Source organism: Euprymna scolopes, chromosome 1 (assembly GCF_053919585.1).
Source record: "Euprymna scolopes isolate OS-2025 chromosome 1, ASM5391958v1, whole genome shotgun sequence".
NCBI classification, from domain to species: domain Eukaryota; kingdom Metazoa; phylum Mollusca; class Cephalopoda; order Sepiida; family Sepiolidae; genus Euprymna; species Euprymna scolopes.
This window is the reverse complement of record NC_136482.1, coordinates 147,970,829-147,987,273: the sequence shown is the minus strand read 5'-3', so window position 1 is coordinate 147,987,273 and position 16,445 is coordinate 147,970,829. Positions and strand designations below refer to the sequence as shown.

The window sequence follows — 16,445 nt, the reverse complement described above, 5'->3', positions numbered from 1 at the left end:
TATAAAACTTCATGCGTAATTATAAAAAACACAACTACATCCAATTTTCACACCACCAGTTACTTTTCTTTTATATTTCTTTCTAGTAAATACACTATTTTCAAAAGAAAACATTACAAAGTCATCTCTGGTGGGATTCGAACCCACGGCCTCTGGATTAGAAGTCCAGCGCGCTATCCGCTGCGCTACAGAGACTAACTCTTGATATTGTGAGGAACTATCTCAAATTTTTCTTTAAATCATTTCATTATCTTATAAAACTTCATGCGTAATTATAAAAAACACAACTACATCCAATTTTCACACCACCAGTTACTTTTCTTTTATATTTCTTTCTAGTAAATACACTATTTTCAAAAGAAAACATTACAAAGTCATCTCTGGTGGGATTCGAACCCACGGCCTCTGGATTAGAAGTCCAGCGCGCTATCCGCTGCGCTACAGAGACTTACTCTTGCTGTTGTGAGGAACTATCTCAAATTTTTCTGTACATCATTTTATTATCTTATAAAACTTCATGCGTAATTATAAAAAACACAACTACATGCAATTTTCACACCACCAGTTACTTTTCTTTTATATTTCTTTCTAGTAAATACACTATTTTCAAAAGAAAACATTACAAAGTCATCTCTGGTGGGATTCGAACCCACGGCCTCTGGATTAGAAGTCCAGCGCGCTATCCGCTGCGCTACAGAGACTTACTCTTGCGGTTGTGAGGAACTATCTCAAATTTTTCTGTACATCATTTCATTATCTTATAAAACTTCATGCGTAATTATAAAAAACACAACTACATTCAATTGTCACACCACCAGTTACTTTTCTTTTATATTTCTTTCTAGAAAATACATCATCTTCAAAAGAAAACATTACAAAGTCATCTATGGTGGGATTCGAACCCACGGCCTCTGGATTAGAAGTCCAGCGCGCTATCCGCTGCGCTACAGAGACTTACTCTTGCGGTTGTGAGGAACTATCTCAAATTTTTCTGTACATCATTTCATTATCTTATAAAACTTCATGCGTAATTATAAAAAACACAACTACATTCAATTGTCACACCACCAGTTACTTTTCTTTTATATTTCTTTCTAGAAAATACATCATCTTCAAAAGAAAACATTACAAAGTCATCTCTGGTGGGATTCGAACCCACGGCCTCTGGATTAGAAGTCCAGCGCGCTATCCGCTGCGCTACAGAGACTTACTCTTGCGGTTGTGAGGAACTATCTCAAATTTTTCTGTACATCATTTCATTATCTTATAAAACTTCATGCGTAATTATAAAAAACACAACTACATTCAATTGTCACACCACCAGTTACTTTTCTTTTATATTTCTTTCTACAAAATACATCATCTTCAAAAGAAAACATTACAAAGTCATCTCTGGTGGGATTCGAACCCACGGCCTCTGGATTAGAAGTCCAGCGCGCTATCCGCTGCGCTACAGAGACTTACTCTTGCGGGTGTGAGGAACTATCTCAAATTTTTCTGTACATCATTTCATTATCTTATAAAACTTCATGCGTAATTATAAAAAACACAACTACATTCAATTGTCACACCACCAGTTACTTTTCTTTTATATTTCTTTCTAGAAAATACATCATCTTCAAAAGAAAACATTACAAAGTCATCTCTGGTGGGATTCGAACCCACGGCCTCTGGATTAGAAGTCCAGCGCGCTATCCGCTGCGCTACAGAGACTTACTCTTGATATTGTGAGGAACTATCTCAAATTTTTCTGTACATCATTTCATTATCTTATAAAACTTCATGCGTAATTATAAAAAACACAACTACATCCAATTTTCACACCACCAGTTACTTTTCTTTTATATTTCTTTCTAGTAAATACACTATTTTCAAAAGAAAACATTACAAAGTCATCTCTGGTGGGATTCGAACCCACGGCCTCTGGATAAGAAGTCCAGCGCGCTATCCGTTGCGCTACAGAGACTTACTCTTGCGGTTGTGAGGAACTATCTCAAATTTTTCTGTACATCATTTCATTATCTTATAAAAGTTCATGCGTAATTATAAAAAACACAACTACATGCAATTTTCACACCACCAGTTACTTTTCTTTTATATTTCTTTCTAGTAAATACACTATTTTCAAAAGAAAACATTACAAAGTCATCTCTGGTGGGATTCGAACCCACGGCCTCTGGATTAGAAGTCCAGCGCGCTATCCGCTGCGCTACAGAGACTTACTCTTACAGTTGTGAGGAACTATCTCAAATTTTTCTGTACATCATTTCATTATCTTATAAAACTTCATGCGTAATTATAAAAAACACAACTACATCCAATTTTAGATTAGAAGCCCAGCGCTATCCGCTGCGCTACAGAGACTTACTCTTGCGGTTGTGAGGAACTATCTCAAATTTTTCTTTACATCATTTCATTATCTTATAAAACTTCATGCGTAATTATAAAAAACACAACTACATCCAATTTTCACACCACCAGTTACTTTTCTTTTATATTTCTTTCTAGTAAATACACTATTTTCAAAAGAAAACATTACAAAGTCATCTCTGGTGGGATTCGAACCCACGGCCTCTGGATTAGAAGTCCAGCGCGCTATCCGCTGCGCTACAGAGACTAACTCTTGATATTGTGAGGAACTATCTCAAATTTTTCTTTAAATCATTTCATTATCTTATAAAACTTCATGCGTAATTATAAAAAACACAACTACATCCAATTTTCACACCACCAGTTACTTTTCTTTTATATTTCTTTCTAGTAAATACACTATTTTCAAAAGAAAACATTACAAAGTCATCTCTGGTGGGATTCGAACCCACGGCCTCTGGATTAGAAGTCCAGCGCGCTATCCGCTGCGCTACAGAGAATTACTCTTGCTGTTGTGAGGAACTATCTCAAATTTTTCTGTACATCATTTCATTATCTTATAAAACTTCATGCGTAATTATAAAAAACACAACTACATGCAATTTTCACACCACCAGTTACTTTTCTTTTATATTTCTTTCTAGTAAATACACTATTTTCAAAAGAAAACATTACAAAGTCATCTCTGGTGGGATTCGAACCCACGTCCTCTGGATTAGAAGTCCAGCGCGCTATCCGCTGCGCTACAGAGACTTACTCTTGCGGTTGTGAGGAACTATCTCAAATTTTTCTGTACATCATTTCATTATCTTATAAAACTTCATGCGTAATTATAAAAAACACAACTACATTCAATTGTCACACCACCAGTTACTTTTCTTTTATATTTCTTTCTAGAAAATACATCATCTTCAAAAGAAAACATTACAAAGTCATCTATGGTGGGATTCGAACCCACGGCCTCTGGATTAGAAGTCCAGCGCGCTATCCGCTGCGCTACAGAGACTTACTCTTGCGGTTGTGAGGAACTATCTCAAATTTTTCTGTACATCATTTCATTATCTTATAAAACTTCATGCGTAATTATAAAAAACACAACTACATTCAATTGTCACACCACCAGTTACTTTTCTTTTATATTTCTTTCTAGAAAATACATCATCTTCAAAAGAAAACATTACAAAGTCATCTCTGGTGGGATTCGAACCCACGGCCTCTGGATTAGAAGTCCAGCGCGCTATCCGCTGCGCTACAGAGACTTACTCTTGCGGTTGTGAGGAACTATCTCAAATTTTTCTGTACATCATTTCATTATCTTATAAAACTTCATGCGTAATTATAAAAAACACAACTACATTCAATTGTCACACCACCAGTTACTTTTCTTTTATATTTCTTTCTACAAAATACATCATCTTCAAAAGAAAACATTACAAAGTCATCTCTGGTGGGATTCGAACCCACGGCCTCTGGATTAGAAGTCCAGCGCGCTATCCGCTGCGCTACAGAGACTTACTCTTGCGGGTGTGAGGAACTATCTCAAATTTTTCTGTACATCATTTCATTATCTTATAAAACTTCATGCGTAATTATAAAAAACACAACTACATTCAATTGTCACACCACCAGTTACTTTTCTTTTATATTTCTTTCTAGAAAATACATCATCTTCAAAAGAAAACATTACAAAGTCATCTCTGGTGGGATTCGAACCCACGGCCTCTGGATTAGAAGTCCAGCGCGCTATCCGCTGCGCTACAGAGACTTACTCTTGCGGTTGTGAGGAACTATCTCAAATTTTTCTTTACATCATTTCATTATCTTATAAAACTTCATGCGTAATTATAAAAAACACAACTACATTCAATTGTCACACCACCAGTTTCTTTTCTTTTATATTTCTTTCTAGAAAATACATCATCTTCAAAAGAAAACATTACAAAGTCATCTCTGGTGGGATTCGAACCCACGGCCTCTGGATTAGAAGTCCAGCGCGCTATCCGCTGCGCTACAGAGACTTACTCTTGCGGTTGTGAGGAACTATCTCAAATTTTTCTGTACATCATTTCATTATCTTATAAAACTTTATGCGTAATTATAAAAAACACAACTACATGCAATTTTCACACCACCAGTTACTTTTCTTTTATATTTTTTTCTAGTAAATACACTATTTTCAAAAGAAAACATTACAAAGTCATCTCTGGTGGGATTCGAACCCACGGCCTCTGGATTAGAAGTCCAGCGCGCTATCCGCTGCGCGACAGAGACTTACTCCTGCGGTTGTGAGGAACTATATCAAATTTTTCTTTACATCATTTCATTATCTTATAAAACTTCATGCGTAATTATAAAAAACACAACTACATCCAATTTTCACACCACCAGTTACTTTTCTTTTATATTTCTTTCTAGTAAATACACTATTTTCAAAAGAAAACATTACAAAGTCATTTCTGGTGGGATTCGAACCCAGGGCCTCGTAGTTAGAAGTCCAGCGCGCTATCCGCTGCGCTACACAGACTTACTCTTGATATTGTTAGGAACTATCTCAAATTTTTCTTTACATCATTTCATTATCTTATAAAACTTCATGCGTAATTATAAAAAACACAACTACATCCAATTTTCACACCACCAGTTACTTTTCTTTTATATTTCTTTCTAGTAAATACACTATTTTCAAAAGAAAACATTACAAAGTCATCTCTGGTGGGATTCGAACCCACGGCCTCTGGATTAGAAGTCCAGCGCGCTATCCGCTGCGCTACAGAGACTAACTCTTGATATTGTGAGGAACTATCTCAAATTTTTCTTTAAATCATTTCATTATCTTATAAAACTTCATGCGTAATTATAAAAAACACAACTACATCCAATTTTCACACCACCAGTTACTTTTCTTTTATATTTCTTTCTAGTAAATACACTATTTTCAAAAGAAAACATTACAAAGTCATCTCTGGTGGGATTCGAACCCACGGCCTCTGGATTAGAAGTCCAGCGCGCTATCCGCTGCGCTACAGAGACTAACTCTTGATATTGTGAGGAACTATCTCAAATTTTTCTTTAAATCATTTCATTATCTTATAAAACTTCATGCGTAATTATAAAAAACACAACTACATCCAATTTTCACACCACCAGTTACTTTTCTTTTATATTTCTTTCTAGTAAATACATTATTTTCAAAAGAAAACATTACAAAGTCATCTCTGGTGGGATTCGAACCCACGGCCTCTGGATTAGAAGTCCAGCGCGCTATCCGCTGCGCTACAGAGACTAACTCTTGATATTGTGAGGAACTATCTCAAATTTTTCTTTAAATCATTTCATTATCTTATAAAACTTCATGCGTAATTATAAAAAACACAACTACATGCAATTTTCACACCACCAGTTACTTTTCTTTTATATTTCTTTCTAGTAAATACATTATTTTCAAAAGAAAACATTACAAAGTCATCACTGGTGGGATTCGAACCCACGGCCTCTGGATTAGAAGTCCAGCGCGCTATCCGCTGCGCTACAGAGACTTACTCTTGCGGTTGTGAGGAACTATCTCAAATTTTTCTTTAAATCATTTCATTATCTTATAAAACTTCATGCGTAATTATAAAAAACACAACTACATCCAATTTTCACACCACCAGTTACTTTTCTTTTATATTTCTTTCTATTAAATACACTATTTTCAAAAGAAAACATTACAAAGTCATCTCTGGTGGGATTCGAACCCACGGCCTCTGGATTAGAAGTCCAGCGCGCTATCCGCTGCGCTACAGAGACTAACTCTTGATATTGTGAGGAACTATCTCAAATTTTTCTTTAAATCATTTCATTATCTTATAAAACTTCATGCGTAATTATAAAAAACACAACTACATCCAATTTTCCCACCACCAGTTACTTTTCTTTTATATTTCTTTCTAGTAAATACACTATTTTCAAAAGAAAAAATTACAAAGTCATCTCTGGTGGGATTCGAACCCACGGCCGCTGGATTAGAAGTCCAGCGCGCTATCCGCTGCGCTACAGAGACTAACGCTTGATATTGTGAGGAACTATCTCAAATTTTTCTTTAAATCATTTCATTATCTTATAAAACTTCATGCGTAATTATAAAAAACACAACTACATCCAATTGTCACACCACCAGTTACTTTTCTTTTATATTTCTTTCTAGTAAATACACTATTTTCAAAAGAAAACATTACAAAGTCATCTCTGGTGGGATTCGAACCCACGGCCTCTGGATTAGAAGTCCAGCGCGCTATCCGCTGCGCTACAGAGACAAACTCTTGATATTGTGAGGAACTATCTCAAATTTTTCTTTACATCATTTCATTATCTTATAAAACTTCATGCGTAATTATTAAAAACACAACTACATCCAATTTTCACACCACCAGTTACTTTTCTTTCATATTTCTTTCTAGTAAATACACTATTTTCAAAAGAAAACATTACAAAGTCATCTCTGGTGGGATTCGAACCCACGGCCTCTGGATTAGAAGTCCAGCGCGCTATCCGCTGCGCTACAGAGACTAACTCTTGATATTGTGAGGAACTATCTCAAATTTTTCTTTAAATCATTTCATTATCTTATAAAACTTCATGCGTAATTATTAAAAACACAACTACATCCAATTGTCACACCACCAGTTACTTTTCTTTTATATTTCTTTCTAGTAAATACACTATTTTCAAAAGAAAACATTACAAATCATCTCTGGTGGGATTCGAACCCACGGCCTCTGGATTAGAAGTCCAGCGCGCTATCCGCTGCGCTACAGAGACTTACTCTTGCGGTTGTGAGGAACTATCTCAAATTTTTCTTTACATCATTTCATTATCTTATAAAACTTCATGCGTAATTATAAAAAACACAACTAGATCGAATTTTCATACCACCAGTTACTTTTCTTTTATATTTCTTTCTAGTAAATACACTATTTTCAAAAGAAAACATTACAAACTCATCTCTGGTGGGATTCGAACCCACGGCCTCTGGATTAGAAGTCCAGCGCGCTATCGGCTGCGCTACAGAGACTTACTCTTGCGGTGGTGAGGAACTATCTCAAATTTTTCTTTACATCATTTCATTATCTTATAAAACTTCATGCGTAATTATAAAAAACACAACTACATCCAATTTTCACACCATCAGTTACTTTTCTTTTATATTTCTTTCTAGTAAATACACTATTTTCAAAAGAAAACATTACAAAGTCATCTCTGGTGGGATTCGAACCCACGGCCTCTGGATTAGAAGTCCAGCGCGCTATCTGCGTTGCTACAGAGACTTACTATTGCGGTTGTGAGGAACTATCTCAAATATTTGTTTACATCATTTCATTATCTTATAAAACTTCATGTGTAATTATAAAAAACACAACTACATCCAATTTTCACACCACCAGTTACTTTTCTTTTATATTTCTTTCTAGTAAATACACTATTTTCAAAACAAAACACTACAAACTCATCTCTGGTGGGATTCGAACCCACGGCCTCTGGGTTAGAAGTCCAGCGCGCTATCCGCTGCGCTACAGAGACTTACTCTTGCGGTTGTGAGGAACTATCTCAAATTTTTCTTTACATCATTTCATTATCTTATAAAACTTCATGCGTAATTATAAAAAACACAACTACATCCAATTTTCACACCACCAGTTACTTTTCTTTTATATTTCTTTCTAGTAAATACACTATTTTCAAAAGAAAACATTACAACGTCATCTCTGATGGGATTCGAACCCACGGCCTCTGGATTAGAAGTCCAGCGCGCTATCCGCTGCGCTACAGAGACTTACTCTTGCGGTTGTGAGGAACTATCTCAAATTTTTCTGTACATCATTTCATTATCTTATAAAACTTCATGCGTAATTATAAAAAACACAACTACATCCAATTTTCACACCACCAGTTACTTTTCTTTTATATTTCTTTCTAGTAAATACACTATTTTCCAAAGAAAACATTACAAAGTCATCTCTGGTGGGATTCGAACCCACGGCCTCTGGATTAGAAGTCCAGCGCGCTATCAGCTGCGCTACAGAGACTTACTCTTGCGGTTGTGAGGAACTATCTCAAATTTTTCTGTACATCATTTCATTATCTTATAAAACTTCATGCGTAATTATAAAAAACACAACTACATTCAATTGTCACACCACCAGTTACTTTTCTTTTATATTTCTTTCTAGTAAATACACTATTTTCAAAAGAAAACATTACAAAGTCATCTCTGGTGGGATTCGAACCCACGGACTCTGGATTAGAAGTCCAGCGCGCTATCCGCTGCGCTACAGAGACTTACTCTTGCGGTTGTGAGGAACTATCTCAAATTTTTCTGTACATCATTTCATTATCTTATAAAACTTCATGCGTAATTATAAAAAACACAACTACATCCAATTTTCACACCACCAGTTACTTTTCTTTTATATTTCTTTCTAGTAAATACATCATCTTCAAAAGAAAACATTACAAAGTCATCTCTGGTGGGATTCGAACCCACGGCCTCTGGATTAGAAGTCCAGCGCGCTATCCGCTGCGCTACAGAGTCTTACTCTTGCGGTTGTGAGGAACTATCTCAAATTTTTCTGTACATCATTTCATTATCTTATAAAACTTCATGCGTAATTATAAAAAACACAACTACATCCAATTTTCACACCATCAGTTACTTTTCTTTTATATTTCTTTCTAGTAAATACACTATTTTCAAAAGAAAACATTACAAATCATCTCTGGTGGGATTCGAACCCACGGCCTCTGGATTAGAAGTTCAGCGCGCTATCCGCTGCGCTACAGAGACTTACTCTTGCGGTTGTGAGGAACTATCTCAAATTTTTCTTTACATCATTTCATTATCTTATAAAACTTCATGCGTAATTATAAAAAACACAACTAGATCGAATTTTCATACCACCAGTTACTTTTCTTTTATATTTCTTTCTAGTAAATACACTATTTTCAAAAGAAAACATTACAAACTCATCTCTGGTGGGATTCGAACCCACGGCCTCTGGATTAGAAGTCCAGCGCGCTATCGGCTGCGCTACAGAGACTTACTCTTGCGGTTGTGAGGAACTATCTCAAATTTTTCTTTACATCATTTCATTATCTTATAAAACTTCATGCGTAATTATAAAAAACACAACTACATCCAATTTTCACACCATCAGTTACTTTTCTTTTATATTTCTTTCTAGTAAATACACTATTTTCAAAAGAAAGCATTACAAAGTCATCTCTGGTGGGATTCGAACCCACGGCCTCTGGATTAGAAGTCCAGCGCGCTATCTGCGTTGCTACAGAGACTTACTATTGCGGTTGTGAGGAACTATCTCAAATATTTGTTTACATCATTTCATTATCTTATAAAACTTCATGTGTAATTATAAAAAACACAACTACATCCAATTTTCACACCACCAGTTACTTTTCTTTTATATTTCTTTCTAGTAAATACACTATTTTCAAAACAAAACACTACAAACTCATCTCTGGTGGGATTCGAACCCACGGCCTCTGGGTTAGAAGTCCAGCGCGCTATCCGCTGCGCTACAGAGACTTACTCTTGCGGTTGTGAGGAACTATCTCAAATTTTTCTTTACATCATTTCATTATCTTATAAAACTTCATGCGTAATTATAAAAAACACAACTACATCCAATTTTCACACCACCAGTTACTTTTCTTTTATATTTCTTTCTAGTAAATACACTATTTTCAAAAGAAAACATTACAACGTCATCTCTGATGGGATTCGAACCCACGGCCTCTGGATTAGAAGTCCAGCGCGCTATCCGCTGCGCTACAGAGACTTACTCTTGCGGTTGTGAGGAACTATCTCAAATTTTTCTGTACATCATTTCATTATCTTATAAAACTTCATGCGTAATTATAAAAAACACAACTACATCCAATTTTCACACCACCAGTTACTTTTCTTTTATATTTCTTTCTAGTAAATACATCATCTTCAAAAGAAAACATTACAAAGTCATCTCTGGTGGGATTCGAACCCACGGCCTCTGGATTAGAAGTCCAGCGCGCTATCCGCTGCGCTACAGAGTCTTACACTTGCGGTTGTGAGGAACTATCTCAAATTTTTCTGTACATCATTTCATTATCTTATAAAACTTCATGCGTAATTATAAAAAACACAACTACATTCAATTTTCACACCACCAGTTACTTTTCTTTTATATTTCTTTCTAGTAAATACACTATTTTCAAAAGAAAACATTACAAAGTCATCTCTGGTGGGATTCGAACCCACGGCCTCTGGATTAGAAGTCCAGCGCGCTATCCGCTGCGCTACAGAGACTTACTCTTGCGGTTGTGAGGAACTATCTCAAATTTTTCTGTACATCATTTCATTATCTTATAAAACTTCATGCGTAATTATAAAAAACACAACTACATTCAATTGTCACACCACCAGTTACTTTTCTTTTATATTTCTTTCTAGTAAATACATCATCTTCAAAAGAAAACATTACAAAGTCATCTCTGGTGGGATTCGAACCCACGGCTTCTGGATTAGAAGTCCAGCGCGCTATCCGCTGCGCTACAGAGACTTACTCTTGCGGTTGTGAGGAACTATCTCAAATTTTTCTGTACATCATTTCATTATCTTATAAAACTTCATGCGTAATTATAAAAAACACAACTACATTCAATTTTCACACCACCAGTTACTTTTCTTTTATATTTCTTTCTAGTAAATACACTATTTTCAAAAGAAAACATTACAAAGTCATCTCTGGTGGGATTCGAACCCACGGCCTCTGGATTAGAAGTCCAGCGCGCTATCCGCTGCGCTACAGAGACTAACTCTTGATATTGTGAGGAACTATCTCAAATTTTTCTTTAAATCATTTCATTATCTTATAAAACTTCATGCGTAATTATAAAAAACACAACTACATCCAATTTTCACACCACCAGTTACTTTTCTTTTATATTTCTTTCTAGTAAATACACTATTTTCAAAAGAAAACATTACAAAGTCATCTCTGGTGGGATTCGAACCCACGGCCTCTGGATTAGAAGTCCAGCGCGCTATCCGCTGCGCTACAGAGACTAACTCTTGATATTGTGAGGAACTATCTCAAATTTTTCTTTAAATCATTTCATTATCTTATAAAACTTCATGCGTAATTATAAAAAACACAACTACATCCAATTTTCACACCACCAGTTACTTTTCTTTTATATTTCTTTCTAGTAAATACATTATTTTCAAAAGAAAACATTACAAAGTCATCTCTGGTGGGATTCGAACCCACGGCCTCTGGATTAGAAGTCCAGCGCGCTATCCGCTGCGCTACAGAGACTAACTCTTGATACTGTGAGGAACTATCTCAAATTTTTCTTTAAATCATTTCATTATCTTATAAAACTTCATGCGTAATTATAAAAAACACAACTACATGCAATTTTCACACCACCAGTTACTTTTCTTTTATATTTCTTTCTAGTAAATACATTATTTTCAAAAGAAAACATTACAAAGTCATCACTGGTGGGATTCGAACCCACGGCCTCTGGATTAGAAGTCCAGCGCGCTATCCGCTGCGCTACAGAGACTTACTCTTGCGGTTGTGAGGAGCTATCTCAAATTTTTCTTTAAATCATTTCATTATCTTATAAAACTTCATGCGTAATTATAAAAAACACAACTACATCCAATTTTCACACCACCAGTTACTTTTCTTTTATATTTCTTTCTATTAAATACACTATTTTCAAAAGAAAACATTACAAAGTCATCTCTGGTGGGATTCGAACCCACGGCCTCTGGATTAGAAGTCCAGCGCGCTATCCGCTGCGCTACAGAGACTAACTCTTGATATTGTGAGGAACTATCTCAAATTTTTCTTTAAATCATTTCATTATCTTATAAAACTTCATGCGTAATTATAAAAAACACAACTACATCCAATTTTCCCACCACCAGTTACTTTTCTTTTATATTTCTTTCTAGTAAATACACTATTTTCAAAAGAAAAAATTACAAATCATCTCTGGTGGGATTCGAACCCACGGCCGCTGGATTAGAAGTCCAGCGCGCTATCCGCTGCGCTACAGAGACTAACTCTTGATATTGTGAGGAACTATCTCAAATTTTTCTTTAAATCATTTCATTATCTTATAAAACTTCATGCGTAATTATAAAAAACACAACTACATCCAATTGTCACACCACCAGTTACTTTTCTTTTATATTTCTTTCTAGTAAATACACTATTTTCAAAAGAAAACATTACAAAGTCATCTCTGGTGGGATTCGAACCCACGGCCTCTGGATTAGAAGTCCAGCGCGCTATCCGCTGCGCTACAGAGACAAACTCTTGATATTGTGAGGAACTATCTCAAATTTTTCTTTACATCATTTCATTATCTTATAAAACTTCATGCGTAATTATTAAAAACACAACTACATCCAATTTTCACACCACCAGTTACTTTTCTTTCATATTTCTTTCTAGTAAATACACTATTTTCAAAAGAAAACATTACAAAGTCATCTCTGGTGGGATTCGAACCCACGGCCTCTGGGTTAGAAGTCCAGCGCGCTATCCGCTGCGCTACAGAGACTTACTCTTGCGGTTGTGAGGAACTATCTCAAATTTTTCTTTACATCATTTCATTATCTTATAAAACTTCATGCGTAATTATAAAAAACACAACTACATCCAATTTTCACACCACCAGTTACTTTTCTTTTATATTTCTTTCTAGTAAATACACTATTTTCAAAAGAAAACATTACAACGTCATCTCTGGTGGGATTCGAACCCACGGCCTCTGGATTAGAAGTCCAGCGCGCTATCCGCTGCGCTACAGAGACTTACTCTTGCGGTTGTGAGGAACTATCTCAAATTTTTCTGTACATCATTTCATTATCTTATAAAACTTCATGCGTAATTATAAAAAACACAACTACATCCAATTTTCACACCACCAGTTACTTTTCTTTTATATTTCTTTCTAGTAAATACACTATTTTCCAAAGAAAACATTACAAAGTCATCTCTGGTGGGATTCGAACCCACGGCCTCTGGATTAGAAGTCCAGCGCGCTATCCGCTGCGCTACAGAGACTTACTCTTGCGGTTGTGAGGAACTATCTCAAATTTTTCTGTACATCATTTCATTATCTTATAAAACTTCATGCGTAATTATAAAAAACACAACTACATTCAATTGTCACACCACCAGTTACTTTTCTTTTATATTTCTTTCTAGTAAATACACTATTTTCAAAAGAAAACATTACAAAGTCATCTCTGGTGGGATTCGAACCCACGGCCTCTGGATTAGAAGTCCAGCGCGCTATCTGCGTTGCTACAGAGACTTACTATTGCGGTTGTGAGGAACTATCTCAAATATTTGTTTACATCATTTCATTATCTTATAAAACTTCATGTGTAATTATAAAAAACACAACTACATCCAATTTTCACACCACCAGTTACTTTTCTTTTATATTTCTTTCTAGTAAATACACTATTTTCAAAACAAAACACTACAAACTCATCTCTGGTGGGATTCGAACCCACGGCCTCTGGGTTAGAAGTCCAGCGCGCTATCCGCTGCGCTACAGAGACTTACTCTTGCGGTTGTGAGGAACTATCTCAAATTTTTCTTTACATCATTTCATTATCTTATAAAACTTCATGCGTAATTATAAAAAACACAACTACATCCAATTTTCACACCACCAGTTACTTTTCTTTTATATTTCTTTCTAGTAAATACACTATTTTCAAAAGAAAACATTACAACGTCATCTCTGATGGGATTCGAACCCACGGCCTCTGGATTAGAAGTCCAGCGCGCTATCCGCTGCGCTACAGAGACTTACACTTGCGGTTGTGAGGAACTATCTCAAATTTTTCTGTACATCATTTCATTATCTTATAAAACTTCATGCGTAATTATAAAAAACACAACTACATCCAATTTTCACACCACCAGTTACTTTTCTTTTATATTTCTTTCTAGTAAATACACTATTTTCCAAAGAAAACATTACAAAGTCATCTCTGGTGGGATTCGAACCCACGGCCTCTGGATTAGAAGTCCAGCGCGCTATCCGCTGCGCTACAGAGACTTACTCTTGCGGTTGTGAGGAACTATCTCAAATTTTTCTGTACATCATTTCATTATCTTATAAAACTTCATGCGTAATTATAAAAAACACAACTACATTCAATTGTCACACCACCAGTTACTTTTCTTTTATATTTCTTTCTAGTAAATACACTATTTTCAAAAGAAAACATTACAAAGTCATCTCTGGTGGGATTCGAACCCACGGACTCTGGATTAGAAGTCCAGCGCGCTATCCGCTGCGCTACAGAGACTTACTCTTGCGGTTGTGAGGAACTATCTCAAATTTTTCTGTACATCATTTCATTATCTTATAAAACTTCATGCGTAATTATAAAAAACACAACTACATCCAATTTTCACACCACCAGTTACTTTTCTTTTATATTTCTTTCTAGTAAATACATCATCTTCAAAAGAAAACATTACAAAGTCATCTCTGGTGGGATTCGAACCCACGGCCTCTGGATTAGAAGTCCAGCGCGCTATCCGCTGCGCTACAGAGTCTTACTCTTGCGGTTGTGAGGAACTATCTCAAATTTTTCTGTACATCATTTCATTATCTTATAAAACTTCATGCGTAATTATAAAAAACACAACTACATCCAATTTTCACACCATCAGTTACTTTTCTTTTATATTTCTTTCTAGTAAATACACTATTTTCAAAAGAAAACATTACAAATCATCTCTGGTGGGATTCGAACCCACGGCCTCTGGATTAGAAGTCCAGCGCGCTATCCGCTGCGCTACAGAGACTTACTCTTGCGGTTGTGAGGAACTATCTCAAATTTTTCTTTACATCATTTCATTATCTTATAAAACTTCATGCGTAATTATAAAAAACACAACTAGATCGAATTTTCATACCACCAGTTACTTTTCTTTTATATTTCTTTCTAGTAAATACACTATTTTCAAAAGAAAACATTACAAACTCATCTCTGGTGGGATTCGAACCCACGGCCTCTGGATTAGAAGTCCAGCGCGCTATCGGCTGCGCTACAGAGACTTACTCTTGCGGTTGTGAGGAACTATCTCAAATTTTTCTTTACATCATTTCATTATCTTATAAAACTTCATGCGTAATTATAAAAAACACAACTACATCCAATTTTCACACCATCAGTTACTTTTCTTTTATATTTCTTTCTAGTAAATACACTATTTTCAAAAGAAAACATTACAAAGTCATCTCTGGTGGGATTCGAACCCACGGCCTCTGGATTAGAAGTCCAGCGCGCTATCTGCGTTGCTACAGAGACTTACTATTGCGGTTGTGAGGAACTATCTCAAATATTTGTTTACATCATTTCATTATCTTATAAAACTTCATGTGTAATTATAAAAAACACAACTACATCCAATTTTCACACCACCAGTTACTTTTCTTTTATATTTCTTTCTAGTAAATACACTATTTTCAAAACAAAACACTACAAACTCATCTCTGGTGGGATTCGAACCCACGGCCTCTGGGTTAGAAGTCCAGCGCGCTATCCGCTGCGCTACAGAGACTTACTCTTGCGGTTGTGAGGAACTATCTCAAATTTTTCTTTACATCATTTCATTATCTTATAAAACTTCATGCGTAATTATAAAAAACACAACTACATCCAATTTTCACACCACCAGTTACTTTTCTTTTATATTTCTTTCTAGTAAATACACTATTTTCAAAAGAAAACATTACAACGTCATCTCTGATGGGATTCGAACCCACGGCCTCTGGATTAGAAGTCCAGCGCGCTATCCGCTGCGCTACAGAGACTTACTCTTGCGGTTGTGAGGAACTATCTCAAATTTTTCTGTACATCATTTCATTATCTTATAAAACTTCATGCGTAATTATAAAAAACACAACTACATCCAATTTTCACACCACCAGTTACTTTTCTTTTATATTTCTTTCTAGTAAATACACTATTTTCCAAAGAAAAC

The 16,445-nt window shown here is 35.6% G+C and overlaps 59 non-coding genes across 59 annotated transcripts; all 59 read right to left on the bottom strand.

Moving 5' to 3' along the window:
• Positions 1-122: 122 nt before the first annotated feature.
• On the bottom strand, positions 123-195 carry Trnar-ucu (transfer RNA arginine (anticodon UCU)). The gene has a single exon. It is a non-coding gene; the product is annotated as a tRNA-Arg (tRNA).
• A 180-nt stretch (positions 196-375) lies between these two features.
• Positions 376-448, bottom strand: Trnar-ucu (transfer RNA arginine (anticodon UCU)). The gene has a single exon. It is a non-coding gene; the product is annotated as a tRNA-Arg (tRNA).
• Positions 449-628: 180 nt separating this feature from the next.
• Positions 629-701, bottom strand: Trnar-ucu (transfer RNA arginine (anticodon UCU)). The gene has a single exon. It is a non-coding gene; the product is annotated as a tRNA-Arg (tRNA).
• A 180-nt stretch (positions 702-881) lies between these two features.
• On the bottom strand, positions 882-954 carry Trnar-ucu (transfer RNA arginine (anticodon UCU)). Its single transcript has one exon. It is a non-coding gene; the product is annotated as a tRNA-Arg (tRNA).
• A 180-nt stretch (positions 955-1,134) lies between these two features.
• On the bottom strand, positions 1,135-1,207 carry Trnar-ucu (transfer RNA arginine (anticodon UCU)). The gene has a single exon. It is a non-coding gene; the product is annotated as a tRNA-Arg (tRNA).
• Positions 1,208-1,387: 180 nt separating this feature from the next.
• On the bottom strand, positions 1,388-1,460 carry Trnar-ucu (transfer RNA arginine (anticodon UCU)). The gene has a single exon. It is a non-coding gene; the product is annotated as a tRNA-Arg (tRNA).
• Positions 1,461-1,640: 180 nt separating this feature from the next.
• On the bottom strand, positions 1,641-1,713 carry Trnar-ucu (transfer RNA arginine (anticodon UCU)). Its single transcript has one exon. It is a non-coding gene; the product is annotated as a tRNA-Arg (tRNA).
• A 180-nt stretch (positions 1,714-1,893) lies between these two features.
• On the bottom strand, positions 1,894-1,966 carry Trnar-ucu (transfer RNA arginine (anticodon UCU)). Its single transcript has one exon. It is a non-coding gene; the product is annotated as a tRNA-Arg (tRNA).
• Positions 1,967-2,146: 180 nt separating this feature from the next.
• Trnar-ucu (transfer RNA arginine (anticodon UCU)) lies at positions 2,147-2,219 on the bottom strand. The gene has a single exon. It is a non-coding gene; the product is annotated as a tRNA-Arg (tRNA).
• Positions 2,220-2,544: 325 nt separating this feature from the next.
• Positions 2,545-2,617, bottom strand: Trnar-ucu (transfer RNA arginine (anticodon UCU)). The gene has a single exon. It is a non-coding gene; the product is annotated as a tRNA-Arg (tRNA).
• A 180-nt stretch (positions 2,618-2,797) lies between these two features.
• On the bottom strand, positions 2,798-2,870 carry Trnar-ucu (transfer RNA arginine (anticodon UCU)). Its single transcript has one exon. It is a non-coding gene; the product is annotated as a tRNA-Arg (tRNA).
• A 180-nt stretch (positions 2,871-3,050) lies between these two features.
• On the bottom strand, positions 3,051-3,123 carry Trnar-ucu (transfer RNA arginine (anticodon UCU)). Its single transcript has one exon. It is a non-coding gene; the product is annotated as a tRNA-Arg (tRNA).
• A 180-nt stretch (positions 3,124-3,303) lies between these two features.
• Positions 3,304-3,376, bottom strand: Trnar-ucu (transfer RNA arginine (anticodon UCU)). The gene has a single exon. It is a non-coding gene; the product is annotated as a tRNA-Arg (tRNA).
• Positions 3,377-3,556: 180 nt separating this feature from the next.
• Trnar-ucu (transfer RNA arginine (anticodon UCU)) lies at positions 3,557-3,629 on the bottom strand. The gene has a single exon. It is a non-coding gene; the product is annotated as a tRNA-Arg (tRNA).
• Positions 3,630-3,809: 180 nt separating this feature from the next.
• Positions 3,810-3,882, bottom strand: Trnar-ucu (transfer RNA arginine (anticodon UCU)). Its single transcript has one exon. It is a non-coding gene; the product is annotated as a tRNA-Arg (tRNA).
• Positions 3,883-4,062: 180 nt separating this feature from the next.
• On the bottom strand, positions 4,063-4,135 carry Trnar-ucu (transfer RNA arginine (anticodon UCU)). The gene has a single exon. It is a non-coding gene; the product is annotated as a tRNA-Arg (tRNA).
• A 180-nt stretch (positions 4,136-4,315) lies between these two features.
• On the bottom strand, positions 4,316-4,388 carry Trnar-ucu (transfer RNA arginine (anticodon UCU)). The gene has a single exon. It is a non-coding gene; the product is annotated as a tRNA-Arg (tRNA).
• A 180-nt stretch (positions 4,389-4,568) lies between these two features.
• On the bottom strand, positions 4,569-4,641 carry Trnar-ucu (transfer RNA arginine (anticodon UCU)). Its single transcript has one exon. It is a non-coding gene; the product is annotated as a tRNA-Arg (tRNA).
• Positions 4,642-5,074: 433 nt separating this feature from the next.
• Positions 5,075-5,147, bottom strand: Trnar-ucu (transfer RNA arginine (anticodon UCU)). The gene has a single exon. It is a non-coding gene; the product is annotated as a tRNA-Arg (tRNA).
• Positions 5,148-5,327: 180 nt separating this feature from the next.
• Positions 5,328-5,400, bottom strand: Trnar-ucu (transfer RNA arginine (anticodon UCU)). The gene has a single exon. It is a non-coding gene; the product is annotated as a tRNA-Arg (tRNA).
• A 180-nt stretch (positions 5,401-5,580) lies between these two features.
• Trnar-ucu (transfer RNA arginine (anticodon UCU)) lies at positions 5,581-5,653 on the bottom strand. Its single transcript has one exon. It is a non-coding gene; the product is annotated as a tRNA-Arg (tRNA).
• Positions 5,654-5,833: 180 nt separating this feature from the next.
• On the bottom strand, positions 5,834-5,906 carry Trnar-ucu (transfer RNA arginine (anticodon UCU)). Its single transcript has one exon. It is a non-coding gene; the product is annotated as a tRNA-Arg (tRNA).
• A 180-nt stretch (positions 5,907-6,086) lies between these two features.
• Positions 6,087-6,159, bottom strand: Trnar-ucu (transfer RNA arginine (anticodon UCU)). The gene has a single exon. It is a non-coding gene; the product is annotated as a tRNA-Arg (tRNA).
• Positions 6,160-6,339: 180 nt separating this feature from the next.
• Positions 6,340-6,412, bottom strand: Trnar-ucu (transfer RNA arginine (anticodon UCU)). Its single transcript has one exon. It is a non-coding gene; the product is annotated as a tRNA-Arg (tRNA).
• Positions 6,413-6,592: 180 nt separating this feature from the next.
• Positions 6,593-6,665, bottom strand: Trnar-ucu (transfer RNA arginine (anticodon UCU)). Its single transcript has one exon. It is a non-coding gene; the product is annotated as a tRNA-Arg (tRNA).
• Positions 6,666-6,845: 180 nt separating this feature from the next.
• On the bottom strand, positions 6,846-6,918 carry Trnar-ucu (transfer RNA arginine (anticodon UCU)). The gene has a single exon. It is a non-coding gene; the product is annotated as a tRNA-Arg (tRNA).
• Positions 6,919-7,097: 179 nt separating this feature from the next.
• Trnar-ucu (transfer RNA arginine (anticodon UCU)) lies at positions 7,098-7,170 on the bottom strand. The gene has a single exon. It is a non-coding gene; the product is annotated as a tRNA-Arg (tRNA).
• Positions 7,171-7,350: 180 nt separating this feature from the next.
• Positions 7,351-7,423, bottom strand: Trnar-ucu (transfer RNA arginine (anticodon UCU)). The gene has a single exon. It is a non-coding gene; the product is annotated as a tRNA-Arg (tRNA).
• A 433-nt stretch (positions 7,424-7,856) lies between these two features.
• Trnar-ucu (transfer RNA arginine (anticodon UCU)) lies at positions 7,857-7,929 on the bottom strand. The gene has a single exon. It is a non-coding gene; the product is annotated as a tRNA-Arg (tRNA).
• Positions 7,930-8,109: 180 nt separating this feature from the next.
• On the bottom strand, positions 8,110-8,182 carry Trnar-ucu (transfer RNA arginine (anticodon UCU)). Its single transcript has one exon. It is a non-coding gene; the product is annotated as a tRNA-Arg (tRNA).
• Positions 8,183-8,362: 180 nt separating this feature from the next.
• Positions 8,363-8,435, bottom strand: Trnar-ucu (transfer RNA arginine (anticodon UCU)). The gene has a single exon. It is a non-coding gene; the product is annotated as a tRNA-Arg (tRNA).
• Positions 8,436-8,615: 180 nt separating this feature from the next.
• Positions 8,616-8,688, bottom strand: Trnar-ucu (transfer RNA arginine (anticodon UCU)). Its single transcript has one exon. It is a non-coding gene; the product is annotated as a tRNA-Arg (tRNA).
• Positions 8,689-8,865: 177 nt separating this feature from the next.
• On the bottom strand, positions 8,866-8,941 carry Trnar-ucu (transfer RNA arginine (anticodon UCU)). The gene has a single exon. It is a non-coding gene; the product is annotated as a tRNA-Arg (tRNA).
• A 179-nt stretch (positions 8,942-9,120) lies between these two features.
• On the bottom strand, positions 9,121-9,193 carry Trnar-ucu (transfer RNA arginine (anticodon UCU)). Its single transcript has one exon. It is a non-coding gene; the product is annotated as a tRNA-Arg (tRNA).
• A 180-nt stretch (positions 9,194-9,373) lies between these two features.
• On the bottom strand, positions 9,374-9,446 carry Trnar-ucu (transfer RNA arginine (anticodon UCU)). The gene has a single exon. It is a non-coding gene; the product is annotated as a tRNA-Arg (tRNA).
• Positions 9,447-9,879: 433 nt separating this feature from the next.
• Trnar-ucu (transfer RNA arginine (anticodon UCU)) lies at positions 9,880-9,952 on the bottom strand. The gene has a single exon. It is a non-coding gene; the product is annotated as a tRNA-Arg (tRNA).
• A 180-nt stretch (positions 9,953-10,132) lies between these two features.
• Trnar-ucu (transfer RNA arginine (anticodon UCU)) lies at positions 10,133-10,205 on the bottom strand. Its single transcript has one exon. It is a non-coding gene; the product is annotated as a tRNA-Arg (tRNA).
• Positions 10,206-10,382: 177 nt separating this feature from the next.
• Positions 10,383-10,458, bottom strand: Trnar-ucu (transfer RNA arginine (anticodon UCU)). The gene has a single exon. It is a non-coding gene; the product is annotated as a tRNA-Arg (tRNA).
• Positions 10,459-10,638: 180 nt separating this feature from the next.
• Trnar-ucu (transfer RNA arginine (anticodon UCU)) lies at positions 10,639-10,711 on the bottom strand. The gene has a single exon. It is a non-coding gene; the product is annotated as a tRNA-Arg (tRNA).
• Positions 10,712-10,891: 180 nt separating this feature from the next.
• On the bottom strand, positions 10,892-10,964 carry Trnar-ucu (transfer RNA arginine (anticodon UCU)). Its single transcript has one exon. It is a non-coding gene; the product is annotated as a tRNA-Arg (tRNA).
• A 180-nt stretch (positions 10,965-11,144) lies between these two features.
• Trnar-ucu (transfer RNA arginine (anticodon UCU)) lies at positions 11,145-11,217 on the bottom strand. The gene has a single exon. It is a non-coding gene; the product is annotated as a tRNA-Arg (tRNA).
• Positions 11,218-11,397: 180 nt separating this feature from the next.
• Trnar-ucu (transfer RNA arginine (anticodon UCU)) lies at positions 11,398-11,470 on the bottom strand. Its single transcript has one exon. It is a non-coding gene; the product is annotated as a tRNA-Arg (tRNA).
• Positions 11,471-11,650: 180 nt separating this feature from the next.
• Trnar-ucu (transfer RNA arginine (anticodon UCU)) lies at positions 11,651-11,723 on the bottom strand. The gene has a single exon. It is a non-coding gene; the product is annotated as a tRNA-Arg (tRNA).
• Positions 11,724-11,903: 180 nt separating this feature from the next.
• On the bottom strand, positions 11,904-11,976 carry Trnar-ucu (transfer RNA arginine (anticodon UCU)). Its single transcript has one exon. It is a non-coding gene; the product is annotated as a tRNA-Arg (tRNA).
• Positions 11,977-12,156: 180 nt separating this feature from the next.
• Trnar-ucu (transfer RNA arginine (anticodon UCU)) lies at positions 12,157-12,229 on the bottom strand. Its single transcript has one exon. It is a non-coding gene; the product is annotated as a tRNA-Arg (tRNA).
• A 179-nt stretch (positions 12,230-12,408) lies between these two features.
• Positions 12,409-12,481, bottom strand: Trnar-ucu (transfer RNA arginine (anticodon UCU)). Its single transcript has one exon. It is a non-coding gene; the product is annotated as a tRNA-Arg (tRNA).
• A 180-nt stretch (positions 12,482-12,661) lies between these two features.
• Positions 12,662-12,734, bottom strand: Trnar-ucu (transfer RNA arginine (anticodon UCU)). Its single transcript has one exon. It is a non-coding gene; the product is annotated as a tRNA-Arg (tRNA).
• A 180-nt stretch (positions 12,735-12,914) lies between these two features.
• On the bottom strand, positions 12,915-12,987 carry Trnar-ucu (transfer RNA arginine (anticodon UCU)). The gene has a single exon. It is a non-coding gene; the product is annotated as a tRNA-Arg (tRNA).
• Positions 12,988-13,167: 180 nt separating this feature from the next.
• Positions 13,168-13,240, bottom strand: Trnar-ucu (transfer RNA arginine (anticodon UCU)). The gene has a single exon. It is a non-coding gene; the product is annotated as a tRNA-Arg (tRNA).
• A 180-nt stretch (positions 13,241-13,420) lies between these two features.
• Trnar-ucu (transfer RNA arginine (anticodon UCU)) lies at positions 13,421-13,493 on the bottom strand. Its single transcript has one exon. It is a non-coding gene; the product is annotated as a tRNA-Arg (tRNA).
• A 433-nt stretch (positions 13,494-13,926) lies between these two features.
• Trnar-ucu (transfer RNA arginine (anticodon UCU)) lies at positions 13,927-13,999 on the bottom strand. Its single transcript has one exon. It is a non-coding gene; the product is annotated as a tRNA-Arg (tRNA).
• Positions 14,000-14,179: 180 nt separating this feature from the next.
• Trnar-ucu (transfer RNA arginine (anticodon UCU)) lies at positions 14,180-14,252 on the bottom strand. Its single transcript has one exon. It is a non-coding gene; the product is annotated as a tRNA-Arg (tRNA).
• A 180-nt stretch (positions 14,253-14,432) lies between these two features.
• Trnar-ucu (transfer RNA arginine (anticodon UCU)) lies at positions 14,433-14,505 on the bottom strand. Its single transcript has one exon. It is a non-coding gene; the product is annotated as a tRNA-Arg (tRNA).
• Positions 14,506-14,685: 180 nt separating this feature from the next.
• On the bottom strand, positions 14,686-14,758 carry Trnar-ucu (transfer RNA arginine (anticodon UCU)). The gene has a single exon. It is a non-coding gene; the product is annotated as a tRNA-Arg (tRNA).
• A 177-nt stretch (positions 14,759-14,935) lies between these two features.
• Trnar-ucu (transfer RNA arginine (anticodon UCU)) lies at positions 14,936-15,011 on the bottom strand. Its single transcript has one exon. It is a non-coding gene; the product is annotated as a tRNA-Arg (tRNA).
• Positions 15,012-15,190: 179 nt separating this feature from the next.
• Trnar-ucu (transfer RNA arginine (anticodon UCU)) lies at positions 15,191-15,263 on the bottom strand. Its single transcript has one exon. It is a non-coding gene; the product is annotated as a tRNA-Arg (tRNA).
• Positions 15,264-15,443: 180 nt separating this feature from the next.
• Positions 15,444-15,516, bottom strand: Trnar-ucu (transfer RNA arginine (anticodon UCU)). The gene has a single exon. It is a non-coding gene; the product is annotated as a tRNA-Arg (tRNA).
• Positions 15,517-15,949: 433 nt separating this feature from the next.
• Trnar-ucu (transfer RNA arginine (anticodon UCU)) lies at positions 15,950-16,022 on the bottom strand. Its single transcript has one exon. It is a non-coding gene; the product is annotated as a tRNA-Arg (tRNA).
• A 180-nt stretch (positions 16,023-16,202) lies between these two features.
• Trnar-ucu (transfer RNA arginine (anticodon UCU)) lies at positions 16,203-16,275 on the bottom strand. The gene has a single exon. It is a non-coding gene; the product is annotated as a tRNA-Arg (tRNA).
• Positions 16,276-16,445: the final 170 nt, after the last annotated feature.